The sequence below is a fragment of the Perca flavescens genome, chromosome 3, assembly GCF_004354835.1.
Source record: "Perca flavescens isolate YP-PL-M2 chromosome 3, PFLA_1.0, whole genome shotgun sequence".
Classification (NCBI taxonomy): domain Eukaryota; kingdom Metazoa; phylum Chordata; class Actinopteri; order Perciformes; family Percidae; genus Perca; species Perca flavescens.
The window spans coordinates 30,011,139-30,026,452 of record NC_041333.1 but is presented as its reverse complement, the minus strand read 5'-3'; the positions used below and the strand labels follow the sequence as shown (position 1 = coordinate 30,026,452).

The window sequence follows — 15,314 nt, the reverse complement described above, 5'->3', positions numbered from 1 at the left end:
TTGAGTGAAAAATATGGAATATCAGAAGACTATTCTTTTAATAAGTCTTATCACGGCATAGAATACTTTTATAAATTGATTTTCAAAGACACAAAAAAGATTCCACAAGCTATTTTCTGGTACTTTATAGAACATGTTATGGTAAAGCTGTAGTTTTGGAAGGGCAGGGTTTTTAAAGAGCTTTTAGTTACTGGATTCTGGGCAAAGTGGGATTTTCAGATTTTCAATTCATAACTGATGCATGCTCATTTTCCAGTAACATGAATGCGAGGAGCCCGAAAATGGAAGACAAAAATGAAAAATGTATGAAGCACAGAAAATGTGACAACCTTTAAATTGGAGCGATTAGGGGACTAGTGTATAAAGACACATCTCAGCCTGCTAAAGCCTTCCATTTTTCCATTCTGCAACTCCTATGTTGCTCCCAGTCTCCCACAGAGCTGTACCTGAGCGTATGGCCCGAACCCTCGCAGGGGGAAACAACATCAACCAAATGACTGAATAATTGAATGACCAAATGAAACAGCCTGCGCTGCTGAGCGGATCAATAGACTCCACTACTCCCCATTAGGTATACACTGCTAGCCCTCCCCCCCTTTCCATCTCCCAATTTAGTTTTCTTTCTTTTCTCTTTCCAGTTCCTTTCTTTCTTCCACTCTTCTTATTTCATGTTCTTGCCATATGTCATTTTGTTATCTTTCTTCCTCTTTCTGTTTCGGTCCCACTCTTCATCACTCTTTCTTGCTGTCTTTCTATCATTCTTCACCTTTTTTCTCCTTCCCTTTTCTCTCCATTCAAGTCTTATTTTTCTCTTAAAAAAAAAACTTTAAATCCTCCTGTCCACGTCTACAGTGACAGCCCCCCTCGTCTTCCTTCTCTCTTTTCATCTTGCATATCAAACATGGAAATGCAGTTTTCTGTTTTTTTTATATTTATTCTGCTTCCACCGAGGGTACATCAAACCAATATATCAAGTCAATATTAGATTTTTATTAAAAAACAGGCTTTGCCAAGTCAGTGTGGTCGACCTTATGGTGGATATGATGCAGTTTGATTGACGATTTGTTTATTATAGAGCTGATGAACACACTGGTTGTGTATGTAAAGGCCTTAACTTCGACTTACTGTGTTGTGAAAGAATGTACTGATCAGAAGCTGACAAGAATAACGCTGCGGGGAAACAATAGTAAACTGGTATGATATTGGCTATCAGCACACACAAATCAGCTACTATTCCAAAGTATTGATATCTGCTTTGACAGACTGCATTTTAAGAGTAGTTTCAACAGTCTTTCACTTCTCCCACTAAGAAAACTGCATTCCGTCACCCCCGTCTTCACCACAGTCCCTTCCCTCTTTCCCCGTCACAATCCAGCTCTGTAAATATGAGCCTGGCCCGCATCAGAGATCCCATCTCAGGAGACGAAGGCGTAGTCAGCGAGGCAGAAATACACTGTTGGATTTCACAAAAGAGGTTAACAGGTGAACGCAGAGAAGGGAAGAGAGATGGGAAATGGATGAGCAGTGGTGTTTTTTTGTGTTGCCACTCTGAGTGTGTATGTCACCTCAGTCAATCCTCATGAACACCTCCATGTATCTACCAGATCAGATGAATGGTGGCCACTGAAGTACCCTTCTGCTTTTTCCGGTACAGTATGTAAGGGTGTCTGTGGGATTAAACATGTTTACAAGAGCAGAAAACAGTGTGGACATTCTGTTGATCCTCCCCTGTGCAAATGGTGAGTTATGGCCAGTGTTCAGGTTTAAGCTATGAATTACATTTGGTACGCAATAAGCATTGAAGGTACTGGTCTGTGTAGCTTTTGGTGTTCTTGAGAATTAAAGCCATATTTCTCACAAATGAAAACCTATCTCAAAGTTTGTTGCTTCCCTTTTCCTTGCTGTTACTCTGCTTGTGATTGTAAGGCAAGAAGGGCAGCAGCAAATAATCCTTTATTAAAAGGTAAATATGCATTTCTGCCAAAACTCCAACCTAGGATTCATTCATGCCCGTTCCTCTCCTCCACACCTCCAAATGCCACCAGACAATTGCCGCCGCATTGCTAACACGTAGCAATCTACTGCTATCAACATTAGCATTGTAGCTGCCGTTTAGTACAGCGCTACCGGGAGATCCGAGTGGTGCCTTTCCATTGTTACAGATGGCTCATTATTCTGAAACCCAAATTTTCCAAAGAATGCCCCATTTGACAGAAAGCCCATTTGTCCAATATGCTATTCCCCCGAAAACAAGCACCCATTGCTCCAAAAATACACACTCTCCCTGTAGTTAAGAAGATTCATGGCCAGCAATCAGTCAGCCCTGCCTACTAATGTTTCACACCCGCTTTCCCCCGGTTGATTGGGATGCAGCGACGCTGGCTCTGCAAAATGGTCTTGAGAAGGAACTTGTTTTGGTGGAACAGTTGCATCCCACAAATGAAGACGCCACATACAATATTAATGAAGTTGACTGTTCACACAATACAGTAACGGTGAGCTGTTTAAATTAGCTGGATACATGGTTAAATGTAATTTTGTCTTACCAGAGTATTGCCGAGTGTATTTCGGCCATAGCAACCCCGTTACTCTGTCCCAAAATGTCCCAGTTAGAGTAAATGCCGTAAATATATTCTTTGTAAGTCTCTCCAATCATTTCCCGAAAGAAACAAGCAGGCCTGTCTTATTGCACAATCCAAATGTTTCTTAAAAACTTGGCATTTTCAGAGTGTAGCTTGCCAGCTCAAAGTTTGTTGTTGTGTACCGTAGCAAAGGTTTTGAGAGAACAGCAATGCACAGAGAGCGCAAGGTTAGGGACAAAGCCTGATGCTCCAGAAGTCAGGCTATTCAATGCATATGTTTCTGTGACCTAACTTGTATTTGGGGGTATCTGATCAGCATACTTAGTCCAAATCTGATATTTGAGCTGGTGGTTTCAGTTCCTGCCAGGTAGACAGGTTGACACCGAGTTGCCATAGTTGAACTCAGTTATGGGAATGTGCTTTTCCTAAAGAAACAAGACAAGAGCCATTTTAATGATATGACAATATGAGGGATAACATGAGGGAGCTCATCTGTGCACCTCAGCATCTAAAGTGCTCAGTATTTGGGTCAATGGCAATGGCATCCTTGAGTTTCGTTAAAATGTATATTTTGTGTTATTGTACATTTTATTTCATTTGAAATAGGATTTTCACTATTTTTTTTTACAAAGATAGGACCAAATGGACCTAAAATGTCAAGTGGTGTAACCACAAAGGATTAATAAATATTTAATATTTCATCCACTTCACTATTTGTGAGTGCACATCAAACATTAATTTACCTGCACATGATCATATTTTCAAGAAAAATACCGGTTACCCCATTTGACACAAACCAGTTTCACCACCTGACATGATGCTTCTATAGTCAAAAACCTTGTGACACTATCAAGCACTGCAGTCAAAGTAGTTTATTGAACTTGCCGTTTGATTTCATTTCAATGACAAATATTTCATTGAGATAACAATTTACTTTATTAGTGGTTAATACTCATTAGATTAAATTAAACAACTAAGATCTTAACAAAGTGTGTGTGTGTGTGTGTGTGTGTGTGTGTGTGTGTGAACAGTGTTTGTGTGTGAGAAAGAGGTACATAGATGGGTAAAAGAGAGAGGGAGAAGCAAGTCTGTTTAGGGTTGTGCATGCCCTTTAACATATTTATAGTTAACTTATCATGCATTTATCTGAATTCAATTTGATCAACTTTAAACAGAATTTTTAATATTTAAGTAACATTTTATACTTTAAATAATCCTTGAATGTTTTAGGTGTTTTAAAGCTGCTGTTCATGTACCACATTAGGGGTCACAGTTCAACTGCCTCATTCTATTTTATTAAATTGTTAGGAAAATATTGTAACATTGCAAAGAAATGATATACAAATTTTTATTTAAGGCTAAATCTTTTTTTTAAACACTAAGGCCTTGCACTAAAAGGATTTAGCCTAGCCTAGCTAAATAATCTCTTAATAAAGTTGTGGATAAATTACTTCCACTTTAAAAAAAATACAAACAATAAACACATACAAATAGTTCTAAATAGTAACTAAATTCATATAACCTCTTGAACCAGTAACTTAACTAGTTATATTTGAAAATATTGGCCAAAAATTCTGAGACTTGTAATAGGAGTCAAATGGTGTAACCGGTTACACCATTTGACATTTCCATGTAAAATCAAATTTGTCAGGCATTATAATGGACACATATATTAGCATATGGCCTTGGTGTAAATAATCAAACATAATTTTTACACTAAATACTAATTTTTATTCAAAAGAATGTTTTTAAATGTTTTACTTGGGTCATACCATTTGACATGTTAACTAAAGAACTGAACTTACACTAAAAATGTCTTATTAACTTATATTTATCAGAGAGTTACTAACATTGTGATGCAGTAGTTATGCTGATCAGGGGTCCTTTTCTCTGATGTAATTTCCTGTCATGTGGTCTTCTTGCTGATTTTAACAAAATGGCCCCTTGAATGGTGGTTACACCCAAGGGGGTAAGCTTCGCTTCAGAACTCGAACATCCTATGGCGCCATTTTGATGTTACAAAGGTATCACCTCCCGTTAGCATTCCACTGACTAGCATTCATTTTGACGTCACTTGACAGCGAATAACTTTACATCTGAAGCGTTTAAAGGCTCTATTTGTCCATTGTTTAGTTCTAAAGAAACACGACAATATATAAAAGGATCCATTACCTTGTACCTCACGTTATGGCTCCATAGCAGACGTTTTTGTAAAAATAGGCTAACGATTGTGTCACATAGTAGAGGAATTACCGTATAGTACAGGAGAAGCTTGCAGGCAGTTTCGACTTACATGAACTGTTTAGGTTTAATTACTAATGTTAACTAACATTTTAGTTAGCAATAATTAGCCTGTGCCCATGTTATCTCCTTACACATACCTACGCTCTCTGTCTCTGCAAGATTGGGAATGATTGAGATTTCTCTTGACACAGCTACCAGAAGACTTACAACTTTCAGACACGTTGCTCACGTCACATTTACACTGTCTCTCTCAGTTGGAGGTTGCGCAGTAAAGCAAGAGATCACCGGAAAAGTGCTTCTAATATCCTTCACTGGTCTCCGTCCAGAGCAACGGGATTTGTTGGTCCATTATATACTGTCTATGGTTACACCACCTTGACATTTCAGGAAGCTAGCATGACTGACAGGATTCCCTAAATTATTAAAATAAATATAAGCATAATTTTAAAGTATATTGTAAATATGTATAATAACCTTTAATTTACGTTAATGCCAAAGAAGTTTATGGGCTCTTTTATTAAGAAATTTGCCCTTTTTAAGCAAGCTAAATTTTTGGTACATGTTTGCCATTATCCTCCAATTATTCTCTTAAAATTGATTAAAACCAAATTCTTTAAAATATGGCCTCTAAAAAAGTATGTATTGCCATAATCTGTTTGTCTGTTTTTTTAAATTCTAGTATGTATTGTATGTACCTTATAGACACAAAAAAATGGGCGAATTTGCAGAATATTAGAGGGACTATGTGCATTTGCATCAGTAAATAAGTAAGTGTAATGAGTAAGCATCCTGGATGTCCGCTGATCCAGACTGCCTGCATTAAATATATGCAAATAAAAAGTGTTCCTGTTTTGTCAAAATCCAGCCAGCAATACCAGTGAGATAAAAGCAGGTGAAACCCAATATAAAATGCAGTGTAGCTGCCAATCTTCTCGGTGGCTGTTTTGTTTGTTCATGGTAATTATACCCTTGTTTCAAAATGAAAGTGGTAATGGTTTATTACCTCCACCAGCTAACATTTGATGGGTTTAGGTTTTTATTCTGTCTTTTCTCTGTTTGGCGGGATATATCAAACTGAGGAATGGATTTTCTGAGGAATTGATCTTCTCATCTTGTCTGAGAAACTGTGAAACTGCAGGTTTTATTTCTATAAAAAAAAAAAACTCCAGGATTTAAGAATCAAGACTCTGAAAAAATAATTAGGAGAGGATGCAGCTCAATTTGCAGCTGTTATTCAGAATGAGTGTATATCATTAACAATGTCTCGCTACCCGTCTGATCTCCCGTCTATACAGCGCCGGCCCGAGCCTTTTGGGGGCCCTAAGAAGAATTTGATTTGGGGGCCCCCCTCCCACCACGCGGAGTCACCTGTGCTTGACGATTATTGACACAAATGTTACGCTATAATGTTACATTATAAATGAATACAGTGAGGTTATGTATTAATACAGTGACGGATTATGAACTACTGTCCCCCTGGGCACAGATGCGTAAGGACCCTCCCCCCCCTACTCTATTTGTGCAAAAGCAGGTGCAAACTACAAGGGGAGGTCTGTGGGTGCTCCCACAGAAAAGTTTGAATTTGGTAGATGTGATTTCCTGTATTCTGGTGCATTTTGGGGATGGTCAGCTGGAGAAGGGCAATACCTAAATTTGTTCAGATTCATAGCGTTTTGCTTTTTGATTTATTAAGGTAGTGACTTCACGCAACTACTTGGGCTTCAGGGCCAATCAACACGTTCAATCCCACAGGACTGGTTCTCTATTTACCCTAATAGGGATGCATATTTAGATTTCTTTTCCTGACCGATAGCCCGCCCGTGTTAACCGCTTATTAACAGTTAACAATCAGCCGACTAAGTCCAAGTCCACCCATCTGGGAGAGTTAGCAGCTACAATGTTGCGTACATTGTTGTTGTCTTGCATGGTTGTCAGCTGTGGGTCTGCCTGACATACTCTGGGTTAGTAGGAAGTAGGGCTGGGCGATATGGCCTCAAAACAAATCCCTGATTTTTTCACAAAAACATCTGATTCATGATTTAAATCGATTCCCCCCCTACTTAAAATCAATCTGCAGATGACAAACACACACACACACAGGGCATGTATACCTCCTCTACCTCCCTCCGTGAAATGATATTATGCTATATATTCAACAAATTATATAATTATGCTATATATTAAACAACAACTAAACGGATGCGTGAGATAAAGCGGTTTTCACACATACAGGTAATTCACTTCTCGTTCCTCAGTAAAAGTTCAATTCATTTTGACTTTCGTCCCGCAACCTTGCCCCTATTTTCACCTGTTGCTGAGTAACGTACATTAACATGTCATGGTCTCATGAGTGTAGCATACCTGTAGCAATCGTAGTAACTAGCGGTAAAAAAACACGTCGAAGAGGAGCTCCATGCTACGGAGCGGCGATTGCTAGTTGTTAAAGCAGCTACAGACCTCCGTCACAGTTCGGTCGTATCAGCGGCTTTTAGTGGATGTGTTGAGCCACATCAGAGTTCCTCGACACCGGGTCCATGGTGCTCCGTCAGGTCAGCGGTAGTTCGTGGTTCAGTTATCTGAGAATAGGTGACTTTGAGCCGGGTACAGAGCACAATGAGCTGCCGGTCATTTCGGCGGATATTACGGTTAAGTAAGTAATGAAACGAGTAGTTAAGAAAATAACTATATTAGCCGCTGTCGCTGCCATGTTGTTTGTGTATCTCCATGGCAAACGTGCGGTGGGAGGGCTGGGCCCATTCGGAACTACGGGAGCCCAGATGGGACCATCGGCGAATGTTAAGAGGAAAAAACAACCCTTGATTGGGGGCCCAATAGGGCTGTCAAAATTGCTCAAAAATGACGTTTGAATATTCCCTCTAAATAACACCGAATATTCAAACTATTCGAACATCTGGTTGCGCATACATCCACGGTGGCGCGCGACATCGTGACGTCAAAATGATGCAATATCCGGCCGAGCCGAGGTCGCGCACGGCTCTTTTTTTTTCAGCGGCGCGCGACAAAGTGGAAACAGGAGGCCTGAATGAGATGAGATGAAAGTTCTGCCGTTGTTTACCTTTTTCTTCTTCTTCTAGTCCGTAGAAAGGGCAGCGTCGTAGCCTTTGCTCATTAGCGCCACCTCTGTTCAGGAGAAGACTGCAGCTAGTGTCGCAACCACCAGCGCAGCTATAAATAGTCACGGCAATCTCATGATGTCACATTTGTATGCGCCAGCTGGGCTGCATGTAACAGCTTTCAGGCGCGCTAGCAAAGCAGACAGCCAGACAGCCTCTGCTACCGCGAGCGTTTTTTTCCAGCTTTTTTTAAATTTTTTGAATATTAATTTTCACCTTCAAAATTTGTTTTTTTAAAACTATTCGAATATATATTCGAATTTAGAATATTCGTTGACAGCCCTAGGGCCCAAGCAGCCGCTTAGTTCTCTTATGCCTTGGGCCGGCGCTGCTTTGTATCAGTAGAAACACAGTAGTATTTTTGAATGACCGTTGTTTCCTCCCTCATGTCCCCCTGAGACTAGATTTCTCTGTACTGTGGGTCTGGAAAAAAGCCTCTGATGATGCAAAAATCGTCATTTAGCATCATCTGAGGCATTTTTGCCTAGAAGCTATGGACTACAGCCAGCTAGTTCCGCATGTTTTCAACCCGCCCATAGGGGGTGGGACTCTCACTACCCGATCTGAGCCGATGTGAGCAGAGATCTTGAAGCTTCGCTAAACAGGCTCTCGTCTTTTCAGCAGCAAACTTTTACAACAATTGTGTGCATTCAAACTGCCGCACATGTGTACCACCGGGATACATTGGTACAGATCGGAGAATATGCAGGAAACTTTATTACAGACGGAATACTCGACACACTACGCGAGCTTCGCCTGTTACAGAGACCAGCAGGGGCCATCCTCAGCGGTGAAACACGGAATGAGGGCAGGTGTATGAACTAGATGGAAAGCTAACGCTAGCCGGCCACCTGTCCCATCAATCCTGCTCGCAAGTGTCTGCTCATTAGACAACAAACTGGACTACGTCCAACTTCAATGAAACTCCCAACACGAGTTCAGAGACTGCTGTGTTTCTTTTTTTTTTGTGGAAACATGGCTGAACAACAGTGTACTGGACTATCCAGCTACCAGGCCTGCAAGGCTTTCGAACAGATAGAGATGCTGCTCTGTCGCCAGGTAAGACTTGTGGAGGTGGACTGTGTTAACACGGACTGCCTGTTGCAGAAATGGAGTGCTTGTATCCAACGAATTGCTAACTGCTGGTGGAGTTGGTGACTGTTAAATGCCGACCATTCTACATTCCACGCAAATTCACGGCTGTGTTTATACTCCGTGTTTACACCAAGTGCTAATGCTAACACTGCGTTAGCTGAACTTTACGGAGCCTATAATGTGTGTGCACTAAATGTAGCCTATTTTGTATGTCGTTTTTATATGATGTCGTTTTTATATATTTTAAATGTGTAACACCACTTGAGCCACGGTGAAACGTACGTTGTTTCGTGTATATGGTTGAAATGACAATAAAACACATTTGACTTGACTCGGTTGACCACTTCTCTGTAAGCGGTAGGCGTAGCTTGGGGGTGGCCTGGTAGGGAAGCAAAGCAAGTGCATTCTGGGAGTTTTTCATCTTTCATCCACATGAGCCAAAAATAAATTTTCTGGCTTTTCTTGGTCTAGAAGGCACCAACTTCTAAAAAAAATTCACATTTCTACTACATAAATGACCCAATTTAATACATATTAATCTTTCCAGCGGTGAAATATCCCTTTAAGGCCGAATCAACTTTTGGAGAAAAGCAACCCGACATCAACCTGCTGTGGACAATCATGTAACATTAACCGGCTATCAGACTCGTCAGTCGCAGCATGTGAGTCCCATAACGTTATAGTAAAAAAAAGTTTTAAACACTATAAAAGGTAAAAAGGTAAAAAAGCACTGGACTGTTCAGGATTTTGTGTAACAACAGGTGACTGTGTCCTGCAACAACATCTCTCACTTCATCGCCTTTTATTTTCTCTCTTTTTCCAAAGCTGCTTCAAGTGAGGTCGGAAATGTTGGTTTCCCCCGCCGCTGCCATCACTGCCACCACTGCCGAAGCTTCGAATATTCGCTGTTGGAAAGCACCGAAGCTTCGAAGTTCAAAATTGGTATCAGTACAGCCCTTAGCAGCAAAACGGAACACGATGCAAGCAAGAACGCTTTAAAGGTCCAATATGTAATATTTGTACTGTAATAAATCCAAGAATTACACCAATGCCTCATCATATATTAAGGAAACATGTTAAACTGAAATACTATCTTTTCTGACAACAATGCTAATGTCAGTATTTTTTCTTTTTGAAATTTACATTCCGTGACGGAATTTATGTTTATGTTTTGATCTGTGTGTTGTTATCAACGGCCCAGTCTGACAGCCAGGCCGGGTTGCCAGATATACCTGTAAAAAACGTAAACCCAGCAAGCTACAGCTGTAACGGTAGTACAGCCATGAAAGCAGCAAACAAACGAACAGGATCAACGGAGATAGATTCTACCTGACGTAAAAAAAACAAGTTGAAAACAGTTGCGTGACCAGAGACACAACCCCCTGGTAAATATTGGAGATGTATTTGAAAGATGTAGACAGCTTAGATCCCAAAGGGACGCAGAGTTGGCTTATTTTCTCCTGAACAGGTAAGCATTAGCTTCAGGCTAATTTATCACAGCTACTAGGGACGGGCATTTTTTGTAATTTCAACATTTGTGTACTCATATTGAATTATATAGCTAGAGTACCTAGGTTGGTTACTCGCAAAAACAATTGAGACATAGCCAGTAAAGTGATCCCGACTGGTCCTGGCTAACGCCGCCATGCTAACCCTGCTAACTGCTAACGTTACCGGGAGGACCAGGCATCCAGCCCATGGCTGTTTACAACATGTAGTTCAGCGGCTAGAGCCGACAACGGTGAGTTATTTTAAGCCACGAGAGGGGGGCTGTAAATCGGAAAGAGAGGACTGTGAGTTTGCAGTGTGTTTAGCGATTGTTGCCGTAATTCTAAGCCAATGAAGTGTGTTCCGTCGGCAAGTTAGTGGTATTTTTAACGTTTCGTATTGTAATTCTAAACCGAGGAAGTGTGCCTGACTGGCGTGTGGAGAGGACAGTGAGGTTGTTGTGTTTATAGCTGTTCATACTGTCATTTTAAGCCGAAAAAGTGTCTGTCAGTTGGTTACAGAGCTCCGCGTGAGCACGGGCTTTTATGACTGTCAATATAGCCAGCATCCACCGTTAGCTACTCTGCTGTGCTGTGGAGTAATGTCTGGCTATGTGAGACTAGCATCTAACGTTAGCTACTCCGCTGTGCTGTGGAGTAATGTCTGGATATGTGAGTGTGAAGCTGTGAATGCTGCGGTCTCAGCCTGGCAACCCCCGTGAACTTCGAGTCTGGGCAGGAGGGGGCGGGGGAAACGACTCTCCAGTATTTTGAATTGGTAGTGCAATTACTATTTTAACCGCTAGCTGCCAGTATTACATACAATATTACATATTGCACCTTTAACACAATGGATAGAAGTATTGTTTTGATGAAAGAAATATCCCATTGAGTTCTTCAGACAGCAAGTCAAGATGAGTGAGAAGTTCTGGGGTGTGATTTGATCGGGGGAGGAGGTAGTAACAATTCACATTTAAAGGGAAGGGTCACCAAAGTATATTGCAAAATAATATTTACCATCAGGGCATTAATTGATCCATGAACATGGTTTTGAGTTTTATTTAGTTTAGTTTTGAGGTCTTGTCTGCCTCCACTCCAGTAATTTGAAAAACTCTACAGCAAACTCTACAGCAAAGAAATATCGGTATCAGCCGATATTAACCTCGTTGACTGCCATCGGCAAAAAGGATGGCATTCACCGATGGCAGTGGCAAGTGTTTATGTGTGGATTTTTTTGTGGTCGACTCGGACCACAGTCCGCCGGCAGATGCTTCTACTGCAGCTGCTGATATGGTGACGACGCCACTGATTTGACATGACGCGTGTCGACACAAGGAGATATTAGGAAGGAAGGTGTTGCAGGTTGTTCCCAAATAATTTTCAGAGCTGAAAATGCATGTTGTGGTTAGGGAATGTAATGTAGTCAATAGCTCTCACAAGAAGAGGCATTCTAAGAGTATCAACAATGCACGCTGGAAATCAGTATAATGATCATTGCGCTAACTACTGCGTATCACTTACCTGCACAGTGCTGCGTGAGACCACGGAGCTGTATTCAACCTCAGGCTCCTTTCCTGTCCGTGTGCAGGCTTCTGGTATCTGAGCTCTAATTGCAGCTCTGGCAAAGAGAAACAAGCAGCCAGCCGGAGAGACGGTTCACAGTCAGACGGTCAGCAGGGGGAGCACTGCTTCTCTGGGACACTGATTTATTGGACAATTTCACAGCAGTGTCCGCAGTAATGGGACAGGATAAATGGCCGACCCTTCAGTGACTGAACTGACTCCTGGGGAAGAGCAGAACTGGCTTGCACTGAGCATGTGTGTGTGTGTGTGTGTGTGTGTGTGTGTGTGGATGTGTCAATGTTCCATCCTTTGTGGAGTGTCTGTTTTATTTCCCTTTGCTGTCTCTCTCTCTCTCTCTCAGTGTGGGTTTTTAGTGTGCAGTTTCATCTTTGTTTTTTATTCTTCAGTATTATTTTCTATACCTCCCTATGCCAACCGTCTCACACTAATTTGATATCTCCTCTTCATCCCTCCTCCACTATCCTATTTTGACTAATTTACTCTCTGCCTGTGTCATCCTTAAGCTCTGTCCTCTGAGTTTCTTCTGTATGTGTGTTCTCCCTTTTCTTTCCCAGCACACAGTCACTCTGTATCATTACTCTTTCCTCTTGCACATCTCTTTATTATCTTTTTCATCTTTCCTCTCTGTGGGTTGTTTTTGCCCATAGCCCTGCTGTGTGTGTGTTTCTCTTTGTCTACATGCCAGTGCGTGTGTACAGTTTCTTTTTTTACTACGGTATATTCCCCACTCGTATGAGCGCATCAGTGTGCTCAGATATGCTGGATCACACTAAAGCTAAACAGTCATACTGGAACTTTTCATAGCTTCCAACATTATTTGTAAGTTGTGAAAAAGAGACTCTCTACTGCACATCTGCTCCAGCACTGGTGGATGTCAACTCGGCACTAAACACTGAGGCTCCATTGAAACACGCTTTTAAAGGCTGGTGTTTTGGGATTAAAGTCAGTGATAAACAGTATTTTTTGCAAGAATACAATATCTTTAAAAGACTACAGTTCAATTTCCTCAAAATGTAGCTTTTTGGCAGGGTGCTGAAGCCTACCATGTTTAGATAATTCAGACTCACTTGTAGATATTGTAATATATTTTGCTAAATTCTTCATTGTGTGTCCTCTATATTTTGACATTTTTGAAAAACATAACACATGGAGAGTAGACGCATTTTTGCGCTGACAAACAACAGTCATACTGCAAAAGTGGTACTGGGTGCTGACCTGGTAGAGCAGGGGCCCATATAGAAGTTTACTCCTCGACGCAGGGGCCACGGATTCGACTCAAACCTGAGGCCCTTTGTTGTTGTCGTTCCCCCCTCTCTCCCATTTCAGGTCTTCAGCTGTCCTGTAAAAATAAAGGCCTAAAATGCCCCAAAAAATGATTTCCCAAAAGAAGTGGTACTTTCTTTTTGTGGTTTTAGTTCACTTTTTTTGTACAGTTTCTCAATTACTGGAATTTGAAATATCCGTTAAAATAGAACTTTTTTGTTGGGGTTATCTACCAACTTTCAATGGAATCTATTTGCTGCGTTTTGGGATATATACATAGTTTACATTGACGACGATTCCTTTAGGGGATTGCTCCGGTGCTGCTTGATGATCTGCCATGACACTGACAGAAGTGTGGTTACTGCAGATTAGTAAGCCTTCCTTTGTATCTCTACAGTAGATTCCTGATCCTAATGACATCATTTCATAGAGAGCATACAGTAAGAGGGTGATGACCAACCACATTGCCACATTGATTTTTTTTTTACCCACAGGCCCATGTGGGAAAGCTTAGGTTCTCTGTCCTTATATCCGATTTACTGTTTGTTTCTACGATTCTAAAATGAGAAGTTATTACTAACCTCAAATCATATGTGTTTTAGTCTTTATAAGCTGTACTTGATGTTACCTAACACTGTTTCTTTAACTTCAACTTCACACACACACACACACACACACACACACACACACACACACACACACACACACACACACACACACACACACACACACTGTGTCATGAAATCCCATTCCCTGTGGTTATGGCGCTATACACACTGTGTCTGTGTGTTGTGCATGTCAGCACCTTTGCATTTGATAAGGTGGAACATGGGGAACGGGCCCATTTCTATTTGCTGCCATGGGATGCTTTGGCGAGAGACAACGCATCTTATTTGACCACCGGGGAGCATCGGAAAATACATCAACATGGAAGAGGATCAGGACTTCAGGTTTTGTCGTCAACACTATGTTTAAGCTGAAGAGGATTCCTAAGATTTGGGCATAAAACAGCAAATACTGGCTAGTCAAAATGCCTTGGATGGTGTGCCTACTGTAAGTTAGTTTGACAGCTAAGACCAAAACATTGGGGCGAATAAACACAAATGGTCCAGCAGCCAAATTTGCGCAAATGACTCAAGGCAATAATTGTTCACTGTGGTTTCTGTCTGAACACACCTATTTGTGACGGTTTTAATTAATGTATCTTTGTGTGTGATGCCTGCTTTGTGTGAGTCAATCATCTCGTGGTGATGTTGTATAAGTACATATTTATTTTGCTTTTAAGTTTCTCTTGTAAAAGATGACTTGATCTCAATGAGCCTTCCAAATAAAGCTTAACTAAATGTATCTACGCTGTTGGTGTCTGCTGACATTTATTATGAGGTCAGCTTGCCAGCAGCTTTCAGTCAACACTCGGAAACGCACACTTGACCAGATCGATCCACTGCTACAACTTCACTGTGGTCTGATACATGTATTTGGTATTGGAAAGCACATAAACATAAATAAGCTCAGGGTCAGAGACACACACTTTTTACACATAGAGTAAATGTACTGCCAGTACTGCCAATGCGCACACACACACACAGAGCTGATGGCTGCCTATCTGTTGTGTTAAGTAAGGGCCTGCAGTCGCTGCTCTCCCCAGCAGAAAGGATAAACACAGTGCTGGATAAACCTCTCTCTCATGCATTCTGTCCCCTTCAAACACACACACACACACACACACACACACACACACACACACACACACACACACACACACACACACACACACACACACACACACACACACACACACACACACACACACACACACACACACAAGCAGCAACTCTATATCTCTCTTTCCTCTCATTCTGTTTCTCTAACACCAACCTCCCTCCTGCCATCCCTTCGTGTACAGTATACTTCTCCATTTTTGC

General features: G+C 41.3%; 1 long non-coding RNA gene across 1 annotated transcript in view; it reads right to left on the bottom strand.

The window, feature by feature from the left end:
• Positions 1-952: 952 nt before the first annotated feature.
• LOC114553091 (uncharacterized) overlaps positions 953-15,314 on the bottom strand; it is a 28,828-nt gene continuing 14,466 nt past the window's right edge. The window contains exons 2-5 of the long non-coding RNA XR_003692240.1: positions 13,342-13,481; positions 12,064-12,160; positions 1,566-1,667; positions 953-1,453 (exon numbers count right to left, since the gene is read on the bottom strand). This is a non-coding gene — a long non-coding RNA (uncharacterized LOC114553091). The remainder of the gene's footprint in view (positions 1,454-1,565; positions 1,668-12,063; positions 12,161-13,341; positions 13,482-15,314) is intronic.